Source organism: Martes martes (genome assembly GCF_963455335.1).
Source record: "Martes martes genome assembly, chromosome: 1".
Classification (NCBI taxonomy): Eukaryota; Metazoa; Chordata; class Mammalia; order Carnivora; family Mustelidae; genus Martes; species Martes martes.
This window is the reverse complement of record NC_137888.1, coordinates 104,933,038-104,949,689: the sequence shown is the minus strand read 5'-3', so window position 1 is coordinate 104,949,689 and position 16,652 is coordinate 104,933,038. Positions and strand designations below refer to the sequence as shown.

Sequence of the window (16,652 nt, the reverse complement as noted above, 5' to 3'; positions counted from 1 at the left end):
CAGAATCTTAATAAATGTTTATTATCTTAATATAGTATTGTGAGAGAAGAATTCAGTATAATATCAGTAGCCTTTAAAAATATGTGTACTGGCAGGGCGCCTGGGTGGCTCAGTGGGTTAGGTGGTTAGGCCTCTGCCTTTGGCTCAGGTCATGATCTCAGGGTCCTGGGATTGAGCCCCACATTGGGCTCTCTGCTCGGCAGGGAGCCTGCTTCTCCTTCTCCCTCTGCCTGCCTCTCTGCCTACTTGTGATCTCTCTCTTGTCAAGTAAATAAATGAAATCTTAAAAAAAAATGGGTACTGGGGCTCCTGGATGGCTCAGTACAGGATGTGACTCTTGATCTTGTAGTTGTAAATTGGAACCTTATGTTGGGTACAGAGATTATTTTTTTTAAAAAATGTGTACTGTTTGACCAGCAAGTCCCTTTCTAGCAATCTATCCCAAGGAAATAGGAATATGTGGAAAGATTTATCTACAGTGATGTTCAATGCTCATTAATAGAAAATACTTATAACAATCTAAATGCCCTACAACAGGAGATGAGTTAAACCACACTACATCTTAAGGACTGAAGACAGTCTATGCAGCCATTTAAAATTATGTAGACTATTTGATGAGAGGGGGGACTTATTAATCAGATAATAAGTGAAAAGCAGATCATAAAACATATGCTCAAAATAGAAAAAATTATGTTATCAGTGTATCTTAGGGATAGAAAAAAGGAGGCACATACGCCAAAATGTTAAGTGATTTATTTATCTTCTAGTTTCCTCTATTTCACCCAGTTTCCACTATAAATATGCAGTATCTTGTTTTGAGATCTTTAAAACACATGTATCTATGCCCTTCTCCCTTTCACTAATAAGAAACATCCCCAAACTTCTCTCAGAAATGAAGATGAATAGGTAAACTGACTGAGCCAACAGACTGAGGCAATGGGTATAGCTATCAATTCTCTTGAAGTTTTGATTTTTAATGTGGTTCTTCCGCTGCCACTCTCTTTTCACATCTCCGTAAATTAATATGTGATCCAAAAGGTATCTGTAGCTGGCTTAAGAGCACTCAGAGTAACTCTCAACTATTCCCATGCTCTCATAATCTCATACACACAATTGCTTCTAAAGGTTCCAGCTTCCTTCTGAAATACTTCAACAGTTAGATATCCAGGCTTAACTAAGCCTGATGAAGGTTTAAGAAGATCAAAGATAACCCCCAAATGAAATGCCATCCTACATTCACAAGCCACAAATAAAATGGAGACTTGAGAGTTAACAAACTAAATTTAGAACTGTGTTTTGTGGGGCTCCTGGGTAGCCCAATTGGTTAAGCCACTGACTCTCGGTTTCAGTTCAGGTCATGATCTCATGGGTCTTGAGACTGAGCCAGGCAAGCTGAGCAGGGAGTCTGCTTGACCAATTCTCTCTTCCTGCCCCTCCCCCTACTCATGTATGTGCATACATGCACACTCTCTCTAAAAATAAATTAAAAAAAAAAAACAAAACAAAGCACCCTGTTTTTTGTATAACCCTCACATATTAAATTGTACCCCATTTTAAAAATCCTTATGTGAAATAAGAAAATATGAAATACCAAAACCAAGAAGCAACTCATGCTATTATATTCTCTTTCATATTCTGATTTATTCTTTTTTTCAAGATTTTATTTATTTGAGAGAGAGTGTGCGCACACAAGTTGGGGAGGCAGAGGGACAAGCAGACTTCCCACCAAGCAGAAAGTCCGATTTGGGGCTCATTCCTAGGACCCTGGGATCATGACCAGAGTTGAAGGCAGACACTTAACCGACTGAGCCACCCTGGCGCCCCCTAATTTGTTCTTACATTTGCCTTCTTTTCTCATCACTCTAATGACCCAGATACCCTAGTTACAATATTCACTAGATACTTCCAACTTTCATCAATTCCTTCACTGAGTATATTTAACCTTGTCACTTCCATTTTCTAACATTATCAACAAATGTTTATTGTGTGTCTACCATTGCCAGGATACTGTGTTTAGCCTATGGTTTTCAGAGATGGAGGATATTACTAGATATTGCTGCTGAGTTTTTTTTTTTTTTAATACATAGTTGAGACAAAGCATATTCACAAAAAGATTAATAAGGTAGCACAGGCAATATGATACCACACTGGTATAGACAGTTCCCACTTAAGGTTCTATTAAATATTTTTTACCTCTTCATATAAATTAGCACTTAATCTTTCTTAAGCCCCAGTGATAGGATTTTCCCTGGGCAGATGTACACCAGGCTATTCTAATTAGTAGGGAAAAGTACCTGGTTGTAACAACATTTGAAGGACGCCTAAATGTTTGCATGTACAAAATCCTTTCTCTTCCATCCCTCTCTTCATCTCCTAATTTTGCAGGTAAAGTCAGAAAAAAATTCAAGCAATGTTATCAGTCAAATGGAATAAAGATGCAAGTAAAATAAACACTATTTTTATTTGGGATCAATCACCAGGTGGGGATTCAGAGGCCGTATGCTAATAGAGACATTCCTATTGTGTTCATGTGGATTTAAAATGTCCTAAAATGACCGAAGGAGGTTCATTTTGGTTCCCTCTAAGAATTCTGGCTAAAACTAAGGAAGTTCTTGGAAATCTACCAAGTAAGGCTGTAGGAACTATTAAGAGCCAAATCTGTGTGCTAATTGTGTATTAACTGGTTTGATGATGCCATGGGGGCTATATTTCCTTAAATACATTAAAAAAACAGAACAACACTAATCTTTTTAAAAAACGGCTTGCTATGTGCCTGGCACTTTCTAAATTCTTTTTTATTTTTTATTTTTTTAAAGATAATTTATTTGAAAGAGAGAGAATGAGAGAGAGAGAGAACACAAGAAGGGGAGGGTCAGGAGAAGCAGACTCCGTGCTGAACAGAGAGCCCAATGTGGGACTCCATCTAGGGACTCCAGGATCACCACCTGAGCCGACGGCAGTCACTTAACCAACTGAGCCACCCAGCCATCCCTCTCTCTCTTTTTTAAAGATTAATTTATTGGGGTGCCTGGATGCCTCAGTTGGTTAAACAACTGATTCTTGATTTTGGCTCAGGTCATGATCTCAGGGTCACAGAGCACCACAAGGGGCTCTCAGTAGACAGTCTGCTTGAGATTCTGTCCCTCTCCCTCTGCCCCTCCTCTGCTCTCCCTTAAATAAATAAATAAATCTTAAAAAAAAGTAAGATTTATTTATTTATTTGAAGAGGGAGGGGCAGAGGGAGAGAATCCTCAGGTAGATTCCCCTCTCAGTGTGGAGTCCAACACAGGGCTTGATTCTCCCACCCATGAAATTACAACCCCAGCCAAAACTAAGAGTTGGATGCCTAACCAATGAACCACCCAGGTGCCCCAACTGTCTAAATTCTTCATACAGATTTAATTTAAACCTCCCAACAATCTTATGAGGTTGTTACTACAATTAACAAGAAAAGTTGTTTATAGCCTTAGGACTTTATTTTTATTTATTTATTTTTTTTAAAGATTTTTTTTTATTTATTTATTTGACAGATAGAGATCACAAGTAGGCAGAGAGGCAGGCAGAGAGAGAGGAGGAAGCAGGCTCCCTGCTGAGCAGAGAGCCCGATGTGGGGCTCGATCCCAGGACCCTGAGATCATGACCCGAGCCGAAGGCAGAGGCTTTAACCCACTGAGCCACCCAGGCGCCCCGCCTTAGGACTTTATACACAGGATTAAGACAGATTTTTCTAAATAGGCAGGAACTATTTGTAAAGTAAGGGAAAGACTGACAGGGATAATTTTTACCCTCACTTCTAAGTTTCAGAAAACAAACAGAAAATTTTAAGTATTCAAATATTATATATTATTTTCTAAATGTATAACAAAGTTTATAATATAATGAAACTGTTATATAGCAGTGGAAACTCATGTAGAAGGCCTATTTAAATAAACACACAAGTAAAAATAAACCTAAGAGAAAAAAAAATAAACCTAAGAGAATGCTATAAACCTAAGAGAATGCTTATGAATAACTGGTTTTTGGAGCAACGTCAATTACTGGATATTTAGTCAGTAAAATTAGTTTTTCTTAAATTTGAGGAAATATTTGTCTACACATACATTATGGTCCTAGAAAGCCAGATTCTGAACTGTAATCTAATTATGTTTTGGAGGTTTTAGGTAACAGATTTGCCTAAGAATAAAAATCTTCTTTTGTTCGTTTTAGGCACAGCTGGGTGGCTCAGTCAGTTAAGCGTCTGCCTTTGGCTTGGGCCCTGGTCCCAGGGTCTTGGGATCGAGTTCCTCATCAGGCTCCTTGCTCAGCAGGGAGACTGCTTCTCTCTCTGCCTGCAGCTCTCCCTGCTCTCTCTCTGCCAGATAAATAAAATTTAAAAAGAAAAGCTTTTTTAAAAAAATCTTTTTTTGTTCATTTCAATACCTAAATGAATAAAATTACATGAGTTTAAAATATTTTAAAACGTATTATCAAGAACATAAATGTATTAAATGTATTATCAAGAACTAAAAAAAAGGGAGATGTTTCCTCCCATCTCTCTGGAGATTTTCCTGACTAGAGAGTTCAAGTTTGCCTTATTGTAGGTCACTCAACTTCTTGGGTTATGGCTGCCCATGCAAGTGTGTGCTATCCACAAATACACGCACATATACATGGGTTAAAATGTAAAAATTCACTTATAGGGCACTCGAGAGGTTTAGTCATTAAGTGTCTGCCTTCGGCTCAGGTCATGATCCCAGGGTCCTGGGATCAAGGCCCACATCAGGCTCCCTGCTCAGCGGGGAGCCTGCATCTCCTTCTCCCTCTGCCTCTGCCTGCAGCTCCCCTTGCTTGTGCCCTCTCGCTGTCAAATGGATAAATAAAATCTTTTAAAAAAATTCACTTACAGTACCTATCATCACTTCTAAATTGCAAGCTCCCAGACATGTGCCCATATCTCAAATACACATTTTTTAAAAAGATTTTATTTATTTATTTATTTATTTGAGAGAGAGCAGAGACAGACAGAGAGAGCATGAGCAGGGGAGGGGCAGTGGGAGAGGGAGAAGCAGACTCTCCGCAAAGCAGGGAGCCTGATGTGGAGCTTGATCCCAGGACCCTGAGATCATGACCTGAGCTAAAGGCAGACACTTAACTGACTGAGCCACCCAGTGCCCCTCAAATACACTTTCAACATGAAGTTATCTCAGTAATGGTTCAATACACAGAAACCTATCTCCCATAGATGAGATCACTACTGTGCCTGAATGCCAATTTTTGTTGTTGAAACTGAAAAAAGTTCAAAGCACGTAATATCACAAGTGATAACCATTCGATTATAATGAACATAAAAAAATATGGAATAGAGCTTATTTTAACCTTAATGCTTTACCAAGCTAAATTCAAATTATGGTTGAATCAGTCACAAAACAGCTTCCCAAATAAAAATTTATCTTCAAATCAGCTTATGTAAATTCTTACTGCATTTTAGATTCAAAGAAATTCACAAATTATTGTTTTTGACTAGTGATATTATTACTGGCATTACTGACAACAAAAATCTTCAACTTTATGCCTTTTCTGTTCTACATTTTTGTTCTCTCAGTATTTGAAGTTTTTTTTTTTTCCCTAAATTTATTCACTTATTTTGTAGGGGCAGAAGCTCATGAGCCAAGGGAGGGGTAGAGGGAAAGGAAGAGACAGAATCCTAAGCAGAATTGCGCCGAGCTCAGAGCCAGAAGCAGGGTGCAATCCCACAAAGCCAAGATCACGACCCAGGCCAAAATCAAGAGTCAGATGCCCAACTGACTTAGCCACCCAAGCGCCCCTTCTCAGTGTTTAAATGAAGCAAAATAATGCAACAGAATACAAACAAAATGCAAAACAAAATAACATACTGTAAGGACTAAGAATTTCCCTTTTGGCTAAAAGGGACAAGAAAGAAAACAAGTGAAAAGATACTCTGCTTTCTGTATCCAATAATCTTACTGTGTCTGGTATTTGTTATCTAGTATCTCTATCTGATAAATTTGGAGATAATAGATTGAGCAAGTTACGTATTAATGTAAGGCTGATTAGACCTTTATAGGAGTTAAGGGTTTGTCTTTTCATGCTATTTTCTGCCTCTTATTCTCGTAGCTGGTTCCTTGACTGTTGACTGACAAGAGGTCTTCCACTGCTTTTGCCCAGTGGAAAACTGAAAATCCTGGATTATAACAGCTATAAAATCACCTGCTGCTATTACAAAGTATCCAACAGCAACAAGATACTTGTTTACTGCTTTGTACGCGGAGAGGCTATCTCACAGATCTGGGCTATTTCCTTCCAAGCAGCTTTGGCCTAGCTTTTTGTACATCCTCACTTTTGCTAGACTTTCTGACAACTCTCTCATTAACCAGTGTCCACAACACGAAATGTAAACTCTTCCTATTGATGACAGGGTAAATAATTCACACAAGAAGATCTTAGAAATAGGAGAAGTATTTCAAAGTGTATCTTTTGGGCTTCCAGATTTAATTTACCAGTTTTTGTTTTCCCATTTTACACAAAGTATTTTATTTTAACTAATAATGGTTGAAAATGTAAAGACAAGTTTAACCACATCTCAGAGTACAGTATCTAATATAGGTTCAAGATTTATAATAAATGAATTTATATACAATCAAGCAAACAAAACATAAATTACAGGTAGAATTCTTCTAAAAATTTAACAAATATCAAAGCATCATCATTCCTTTCAGGAAAAAGCAAGCAACTAAATAAGCATCTCTAAACAAAGTAAGAGGGAAAATGTTTGCTCCAAAGAAATACAATGACAAAGTTTTATCTAGATAAAGGTAGCAAACGCAAGGGTGATCAGACTGTCATGTCAGCACCTGACTGCCAGTTGCATGATTTGTCTAGAAAAGCTAGTATCTTTCCCTTGTTTATTTCTTCAGAAGCTTTATTCCTGAAGCAATACTCTCACTTGAAAGGAAGATTTTTAACAGAAAGGATTTTTCTGGTTAAAGGTACTCTAGGGTTTATTTCCAACTGCAGAACTCATGCATGTTGTAGACCTAGTTCCTGACTGCTAGGTAGATTTAAAATTATTTTTGGCCTATGTCTCAGAAAAATGAGGAGAACTTCCTTAATATCTCTAAGGCTACAGAAAAATGTAGAAGAGGGACTGTTTTCTTTTATGATCTTGAGGATAGAATTGTTCCCCATTACTCTGACTGGCTTAAGTAATCCCTGGTTAAAGAAAGGAAAATGGTTTGGATTCTCCAATAACAATGTTTAGTTGTGTTTTCTTTTTTTAAGATTTATTTGAGAGAGAGAGAATGAGAGAGCACACAAGTGGGAGGGGTAGAAGGAGGAGGAGAAAGAGAATCCCAAGTAGACTCCTCACTGAATGCACAGCCTGACACAGGGCTCAATCTTAAGGACCCTGAGATCACAACCTGAGCCAAAATCAAAAGTCAGGCACTCAACCAACCGTGCCACCCAGGCACACCTTAGGTATTTTATAAATATTATAAATGTAAATATAATATAAATAATACCTTTTTAGCATTTGTTTGACCAAATCCCCAGTCAAAATATTAGTGTTGTTTTAATTTCCACACCTAAAATAAACGGAGAACGGCAATATATTATCAGAAACTAATCACTTAAAGCATAGTTGGCCTTACTTGCTAATATGTTAAAGAAGTTTTTAGCCTTCAGTTTCTGACTTCTACATAGTTTAAAAGTTTACTTTTGCATAGGAAATCATTACTGAATAACAATTCCTTAAAGCAAATTAATAATTTTATGCTCTTTTACATACAAATTAGTTTCCTTATTGGTCAACTTCCTTACTTGACGATATTATCTTGGAGTAAAGTTTCTTGAAAGATGAGTAAACAAAGATTTGTGTCAACAGCAAGCTAACTGGTGGCACTGAGATGACAAAATATATATCCTGTGACTATTCCACAATGGCTATTTGAAGAGTGGCTGGTAGTTGAGGTCTCATCTGAGTTTGGGGCCATTAAATAATTCCGAGTTTGTCTATCAATACTACAAAAATTGACAGTTTAGTCAATATGTATTATAAAACTATGGAATCAGTTTGAGAAAATCAGAAAATGTCTTGGTAATTCGAGAAAAAATTAGTTTTTTTTTAAATTTTTTTATTTTAATAAACATATAATGTATTTTTATCCCCAGGGGTACAGGTCTGTGAATCGCTAGGTTTACACATTTCACAGCACTCATCATAGCCCATACCCTCCCCAATGTCCATTTCCCCCCACCACCCTCTCCCGTCCCCCCTCCCCCCCGCAAGAAAAAATTAGTTTTTAATCCTTAGTTATCTAGATTATCCATACAGAATCTCAAATAATTATTTTAGAATATAAAAATGCATTATCATACATGCATTTTAATGCATTAATATATATTATTTCTTCTGCTTTGTTAAACCTTATAAACTTAGTACCTATGGAAACCAACTAACTCAGCACAGTGCTTTTTTTTTTCTTTTGGTGGATGGGAAGGAGAGGAATGCTTAAGAGAAAGTACTAGAACCCTGAACTGTGCAGAGAACAGCAATAATAATTAAACACAAGTGGTTCTGGTGTCTGGCCCAGATAGCTACAAACAGAACTCATAAAGTGTTAAAAAGGCAAATTAAAAAAAGTTGATCATGAAAACCAAGATATGAACTACTCATTTTCCCCTACATATGTACACAAACACATCTCTATGCCCTGATTATGCTACAATTGTAAAATAAAAGTTATTTTGAACGTTTCCTTACTCCCAGAAGTAAGTATAACTTGTGTGTACCCCTGGTAAAGAATATTTCAACTCGGTCAAATTAGGAGATTGTTAATCCTAGCTAAGTAAGTGGCTTTTTTCCCAATGGACAATAAAATCCTGAGCCAATGTAGGCACCCAAGTCAACTGAAGAAATGTTTTTCTGTCTGGCACTGGGATCATAAATACTGGATTCAGATCCAATTCAAGACTCTATAGGGCTGGGGTGCCTAGCTGGCTAGGCAGAGCATGTGACTCGATCTCTGGGTTGTGAGTTTGAGCCCCACACTGGGTATACAGTTTATTTAAACAAACAAACAAACAAAAAAAGGAGAAGAACAACAACTACTCCAGAACTGATACTAAAATAGATTCACATTTTTAGTGTTTTGCTAGTAGAAAACACAGATTGGAATAGATTTTTCTCAAGACTGACCTGGTCTAGAATTATTACCTTAAGGAGTAAAAGGGCAAGGCAATTCACTAGGGCATTTTGAGTGGAGTTTTAAGGAAATACTTACCAACCTAAAGGTAAAGGCAAAGGACAGAGGAGGTCAGTGTACAAAGCCCAAAGGAGTTATAATACCAGAATTGATCTAGAATGTAGCTGTACTGCAACCAAGCTTAATTTTTCTTCAGAATGCAGGAATCCTATACAAAATAAAGAAATTACCATCAGTCTTAAAGATTGTGTGGATTAAGGAGGAGCTTTTAAGACAATACATACCATATAGCAAAGGAAACCAACATTTTCACTAATGTGGTCCCTACAACTAGTGATAGTGAACTGTCACATACTATGCTCTACACTACATTTTTGCAAATTTAACTTTGAGTGCAGAAAACAGCAACGAGAAGACTAACCAAGAAGAGGTTTATTTTTAATATAAAGCTATATAGATATAAGCAAAAGAAAGCCAGGAAAGTACAACATAGTAAGTCCATTATTTAAAAATGACTAGAAAATTATACTTAACATGGTACTACATAAAATCACAGTTTTTATATATTTTTATATATTTTATACATTTTTATACATTTCAAATACTTTCACCCGATTTTCTCAAAAGCTAATTTATTTATTTGAACCATTCTATTTAATGACTTTTTAAAAACTATAAATTTACACTCTTAAAATTTCAACTTAAAGCTTTACTTTGAGAGCATTTGTAAAACTGAACCAAGTTTTACAAATTCAGTATTTAAAGTCCAGTCTTCAAGGTGTTCTTTTCTTTTGAGGGGAGGAAGAAGAGTTTATTTTACATAGCTAAATAAATGTTTATTTTACACAGCTAAATAAAAAATAATTTAAGAAACAGTAAATAAACAAGATGTTATTTTCAACATTTTAAATGTTGAACCAAGAACATATTTACCATCAGACATCAGAAACCAACTGACACTTAAATTTCTTTCCCTAGGATTAGAGCAACAAGTGGTTATCCCTTGTTGACTAGAATTCAAATGGTGAATACATTCTGATTAATGAGAGAAAAAAAATAAGCGTCTAATGATGAAAAATTTAGCAGTGTTTAAACAATGTGTCAGACTTAACAATATGGTTCTGTAACTAAAAAAGAATATGATCTTAAATCATAGAAAAAATCAAATATCTTCATTCAGTGTTTCTCTCCCTTGCCTTAAAACTTTTGCGTACTAATATTCCCCAACCCACAAAGGAGGAAAAAAATGTTAATTATCAAACATCATACCTACTATCAAGCTGCCTATTGAGCCTATTCATGCTTCTCACTAGACTTAACCTGTAGACTTAATGTCATTTGGTTTTACCCTGCTACCATGTTTCTTTTAGAAACATGGTATTTAATACATTGTTCCATATTAAAATCAAATTAAATCTGCAAGGACACTACCTTCTGCTCTGCCACTCGACCAGACCAAGTTTAAGATCTAGTATTTTGGATGACTTCTCTATGTATAAAAGTATCTTTGTTAGTGATTTTTATTTACCTTAGGGGTGACAGAAATTATTTACAGAAATAACTTAGAAAGTATTGAGTAAAGAGTAAAACCTAATCACTCTTTTTAAAAGTAGGCTCCAAGCCCAGCGTGGAGTCTAATGTGGGGCTTGAAATCACAACCCCAAGATTGAGACCTGAGCTGAAATCAAGAGTTGGACACTTAACCAACTGAGCCACCCAGGTGCCCCAGGCCTAATCACTTTTAAACATCAATTTAGTAGACTTTAAGATTTGCCAAATGCTGAAAAGTTATAAACCCTTGGGTGATGAATTTAGGCAGAATGACAAACTCATCAATTAAAAGTTTAGCTATTGTGTTTTTAATAGTAGAAAGAATAAAGGTTTTAAAATATCAAGTTGTCAGATGGCCACATTTTGTTTCAGTCACACAATTAGGATCATATAAAACGTATTTTCATTTAGTTAGATGGATATACTTATAAGGCTATTTTATTTACATTTGTCAGCATACAGTCCATACCTAAATATTTATTGAAAAAGGATGTCTCAAATTTCTAGGTAAAAGTATATACAGGGGAACCTGGGTGGCTCAGTCGTTAAGCATCTGGCTTCCGCTCAGGTCATGATCCCAGGGTCCTGGGATTGAGCCCAGCTGAGGCCTCCTGCTCCCTGCTCAGCGAGAAGCCTGCTTCTCCCTCTCCCACTCCCCCTGCTTGTGTTCCTGCTCCCCCCGTCTCTTTCTCTCTGTCAAATAAATAAGTTAAAAAAAAAAAAAAAGTCCCAGTCATTAAAGAGGTGGAGTGTACAGATGTTTTTTAAAAAGTATATACAAAAATAACTGCTGTCATTTATTTAATAGTATTTATTTTTCACAGGCTTGACTTTTGGGTTTTAATGAAATGGCAGAAAAACAAGTAAGTTTTTTTTTTTTTTTTTAAGCATTAAGGTTTTAGCAACCTGAACAAAAGCTAGGAAAGCTTAAATCAGAGCTTAAGAGCCTTAACTCACTTCTTTTTCCTGTTCTGAGACAAAGTTACAGGCTTCGTCTAGATAAGCAGGCTTCTGAGTGATTTTTAAAAAAAAGGTTAGAGGTTTGCAGTTTGTACTTATGTAGATATGTTAAGTGCCCTCAATGCACAAGTGATGAGACAGTTTGGGATCACAGAAGCTCCCCTTCTGGTGTAGTCATCTCCACTTGAATATTAAAAATATATTAAGAATGGGGGGCACCTGGGTGGCTCAGTGGGTGAAGCCTCTGCCTTCAGCTCAGGTCATGATCTCAGAGTCCTGGGATCGAGCCCCGCATCGGACTCTGCTCAGCGGGGAGCCTGCTTCCTCCTCTCTCTCTCTGCCTACTTGTGATCTCTATCTGTCAAATAAATAAATAAAAAAATCTTAAAAAATATATATATATATTAAGAATGCATAACAAATGAGATCTGTTCATATTCAGTTCCTGCTTCACCCAGGTAACTCCATCTACCCTCTGCAAATATGCATTAGGTCTTGGGTGAATTCCTACAAATTTACAGGGAAAGAAAATCTCATAAAGCCCAAGTACACTATTAACTTATGAAATTAGGCAAAATGCATATTTTCTTGGAGATTTTACTAACGTCCTCTTAATTTACAATTTTAAAAATACATTTGAAATTCACTCAAATGTTGAATTACCACGGGGTAAATATATTAAGAGCGTGCCATAGTCCTCTAAAAACAAAACAAAACAAAACAATTCATCTAAACTGGGGTATAGAAGACTTTTTGACTTTTAGTAAAATATCCTTAAGTTATATTTTTTAATTTTTTAAAAATATTTTTAAAGATTTTATTTATTTATTTGACAGACAGACATCACAAATAGAGAGGCAGGCGGGGGGGGGGGGGTGGTACGGAGGGTTAGCAGGCTCGCTGCTGAGCAGGGAGCCGGATGAGGGGCTCGATCCCAGGGTGCTGGGATCATGACCCGAGCCAAAGGCAGAGGCTTTAACCCACTGAGCCACCTAGGCGCCCCTAAGCTACATTTTTTAAAAAGTAGAATTCTAATTTTAATCTTGGACGACGCGAGGCAGATTTTAAATCTATTTTACACTCCTTATAAAAATCAAACTCAGCTGGTGGACCTAAAAGGCTACAGCTGCAAATACTAAGCGTAATTCTTAAAAAGCTGCTTGGAAGCAAGTGATTAACCACTAAACTCAATTGTGAATAGTCATTGCCTCAGGAGTGAGTGAGGCATCCTGAAATATGGCGTTAAAGTCCTTATTTCGCTACTTAAACCTTGTTTACAGAACCAGCAAAGGCAATTTCGCAAGAGAACTTCCTTCCCACCATCTCGGTAATAAAGCGACACTAGTTAAAGGGGGCTAACTTTCCGGTCTTCGAAGGGCGGGCCGCGGCTGCCGTCCGCGGCAGTCCCAGAACTGCCTAAGCCTCGGGGAGGAGCGGCGGCGGTCACCGAGGGACAACAGGGTGGCTCGTCCTAGAACTCCAGTCCTTCCGCGCGGGAACGCGCGCCACTAGCTACAGTTGGGCCGCAGCGGCACCAGAGGCGAGAGCGCGCGTTTCCGCGCGTCCTCCAGATCACCTTCAAGGGGGCGGGGGAGAACAGCTAAGGGCACAGCGACTAGACACCCGCCAATAAACACTCGGAACTTGCCCCGTCGTCCCGCCCGCAGTCCGCCACAGGCGCCCAATCCCAGCTGTGGTAACCGTCTGCGCCTCGAGTGTCCAGAACTTGGGGGCGGGAACATTAGGAACTAAATTAAGAATCCGCGTCCGGGACTGGTAGGAAGGTGGGGAGGTTAGGCGGAGACTCTGCCGGCTGAAAGCCTGCGCCCCCGCCCGCCCCGACTCCCCGGGGACGGTCGCTCTAGGGCCGGGTTCCCGGCGCTGGCTCAGCCGCCATCCGTGGTAAACAAAGGCTCGCGGGGGGGGGGGGGGTGGGGGCGGGGGTAACGGTCAGGTGACGGTGCCTGGCACATTTCGCAACTGCTTTAATGGGGCTTCTCTGGCCCGATGCCCTGAGACCCACCTTGACCCCGTCAGCCCTCCCGAACAGGACCAATGGCTGCCCCCACCAAACGAAACGGCTTGGCTCGAGACCTTCGCATTCTTAATGCTTCCTTCGATTAAAAAAGATCAGCGCCTGGTTCAAAGCCCATTGGCAACATGTGGGGGCCGTCCGCCCAGCCCTGTGCACCAGCTGCCCCTGCCCCTGGGGCAGTGGGGTGACCCGCACCTGCTACCCCCAGCCCCGGCGGCCATGCTCCTCCCAACCCGCCCCCGGAGGGCCGCGCCAGCAACGCCACGGTTCCGGGGCGGTAGTGCCAGGAGGCGGGGGTGCCCTCCCTTCAGGACTGCCGTTATCGTGCGGGCACTGAAGAACTCCCCCACCCCAGGGTACCCTGGAGACCCCGCGCCCCAGACAGAGACGCTGCAAGTCCCAGCCTCAATCTCTCCTCAGACCCCACGTCTGGCTCCGAGACGCCGGCCAACGCCGGCTTCCCTCCTTCAGACACCCCCATGGTAGCGACCTCAGCCGCCCCTCCGCCCCCGGTTCTAGTCGGTTTCTCGCCTCTCGGATAGTTCCGGAGCTGTCATCCCCGGGTACCTCTCGGCGAAGGCTGGAAAGAGCCAGCAGCAGCGGCCCGCAGCTGCAGTCCCTGCGTTCCCTTAGCGGCTGGCGGCGCAGCGCTCTCTCCAGCGCCGGCGTCTCCCTCCAACCACCAGTGTTTGCAGCAGCTCACAACAAAGGAAACATGTGACCGTCGGGGCCAAAACACTGAGCGTCACCGACCCCTGGCCAATCCGAGTGGGCGCCCCCCGCCCTGGGGCACCCTGGGATATGTAGTTCCCACTCCGGGGGCGCCCGCCGGGGCCACTTGGGTTTCCAGCTATAGCGCGGGTGTCTGTGCGGAGTGTGAGGAAACCCAGTCCAGGGGTTGCTGATTCGGAAACACTTTGCTTTAGTTAGAGACGGGTTAAGGAAATACATCCATGTTAGGAGCCTTAGTGAGAAACCTGAGTCGTATGTTTATTGCCACGTCCCAAGGCAAAAGCACATTACCAGGAATTCTCAGAATTGGGCCGAGGACATAGAGATCTTTTTATTTGACCCCTTGATACACAATCGGGAAATTTGAGGGCCTGAGGGGTGAAAGGGACTAGAACTCCGGTCGCTAGACAGCCCAGGGAAACCGCCTTTCCCTGCAAATCTGTTCATGTCGGTCATATCAAATCCTAGGTTACCTTTTAATTTTAAACGTACATGCAAGCGTAATAATGTTGTTGCAAATCCCTATTTTCCAAGGTAGATAGATTCCTTAAAGCACATTTTGTTCCTTTGTCTCTGCAAATATTTTTTTTTCAAGGATGAATATACCTCCTGATTTTGAAACATTTAACTAGTTTTTGGCTTCTGATACCGGAATTATAACTTCTCTCTCTTCTATACTTTATGAATACAGCCATGCCCTTGTTAAATAATGGGATGTGTTCCAATGACCGGTGATGGAAATAATAAAGAAAGCATTTAAAATATGCTTTTTAGGCCTCTTTTCCATCTCTTATTATAAACAAAAGTGCTCAGGGGTGCCTGGCTGGCTCAGTCAGAAGAGCACGCGACTCTTGATGTCAGAGTGGTGAGTCTGAGCTCCCACCTTGGGTGTAGAGATTACTTAAATAAATAAAACTTTAAAAAGATGCCTGCTGTTTATTAAGTTTATATGTTAAATAATATTTATAGAATATTAATATTATTTATTAAGCTCCAGACTCAGTGCTAAGCATTTTATATATATTATTTAATCCTCTTAATAACCCTGCAAAATAGGTGTTATCCCATTTTACAGATGAAGAAACTCAGCTACAGAGAGGACAAAGAATTGTCCCCTGGTCATCAGTTATTGAATGGTGAAGCTGAGGTACACACACTGATACTTTTATTTATATTAATATAGGCACATGATTATCTTTCTAAAAAGCTTATTTACAAAGTTACATATTACAAGGCTAGTGGTGAAAAGCAGTCCCATCTCCCATCCTTCCCCACTCCCGATTCTCCAGAAGCAAACCACAATTATTTGAGCGATTCTGATTATTTGTATCTATATTTTCACATAACATGGCTATTTCCTATTAAGAAAGCTCTTATCCCTGTCCCCCATCCTTCCAATATTATAATTTCTGGTTAAATCATTATTTAATGTTTATGTTATTAAGATTGTGTATTTATTATTCAGTGCTGAGTCAAATACTACACAATTTCCTTTCTTGTATATATTTTTTGTTTTTCCTAGAGTATGAGGCCATGGCCCTTACTGCCTACATAAAGACCCAACTCCCTGGGAATGCATACAAGTTCCTTCTTTTTTTAAGAAAAAAATTTTTAAAGATTTTAAAATGTATTTGTTTGAGAGACATAGATAGTGACAGAAATAGCCACAGAGATAGCCACAGAGAGCAGGAGCAAGGAGGAGAGGAAGAAGCAGGCTCCCTGCTCAACAGGGAGCCTGAGGCAGGGCTCTATCCCAGAACCCTGGGATCATGAGCTGAGCCAAAGCCAGATGCTTAACCTACTGAGCCACCCAAGCACCCCACAAGATCCTTCTTGATGCACCCTGGTGTCTAACTGTGCAGCCTGAATGAACACCAGCTTCAATGAACTACCCGCTGTTGTCCAAAGGACTTGCTCTTCAGGCCATTCCCATCCATACCTGTTCCCTAAGCCTCTCATGCCACCTCCATTCCTTCATCCTAATCACTGGCTAACTCCTGCTTTTCCTTCCAAGAATCCTGGGGAACTCTCCTTTCCTCTTCACTGCCCTCTGGATTAAGTATCTCCCCTCTGTCTTCCCACAGCAGCACTTCCTTACCTCCTTCTCAGCAGTTATCACACTAATTGTCCATGTTTATTTGCATGTCTCAACTGAGATACCTGAGGTCAGG

At 39.9% G+C, this 16,652-nt stretch overlaps 1 protein-coding gene across 3 annotated transcripts in view; it reads right to left on the bottom strand.

Annotated features, from left to right (window-relative positions):
* The window catches only part of KLHL24 (kelch like family member 24), a 41,586-nt gene extending 27,111 nt beyond the window's left edge, over positions 1–14,475 (bottom strand). The window contains exons 1-3 of one of the 3 annotated variants that reach the window (XM_080796280.1): positions 14,317–14,455; positions 9,282–9,411; positions 7,521–7,583 (exon numbers count right to left, since the gene is read on the bottom strand). The gene's annotated coding sequence lies outside the window, so the exon portion shown is untranslated. Of the gene's footprint in view, positions 1–7,520; positions 7,584–9,281; positions 9,412–14,316 lie in introns of all 3 variants that reach the window. The other 2 variants (XM_080796281.1, XM_080796282.1) reach the window with 2 other exon arrangements.
* Between the last annotated feature and the right edge of the window lie 2,177 nt (positions 14,476–16,652).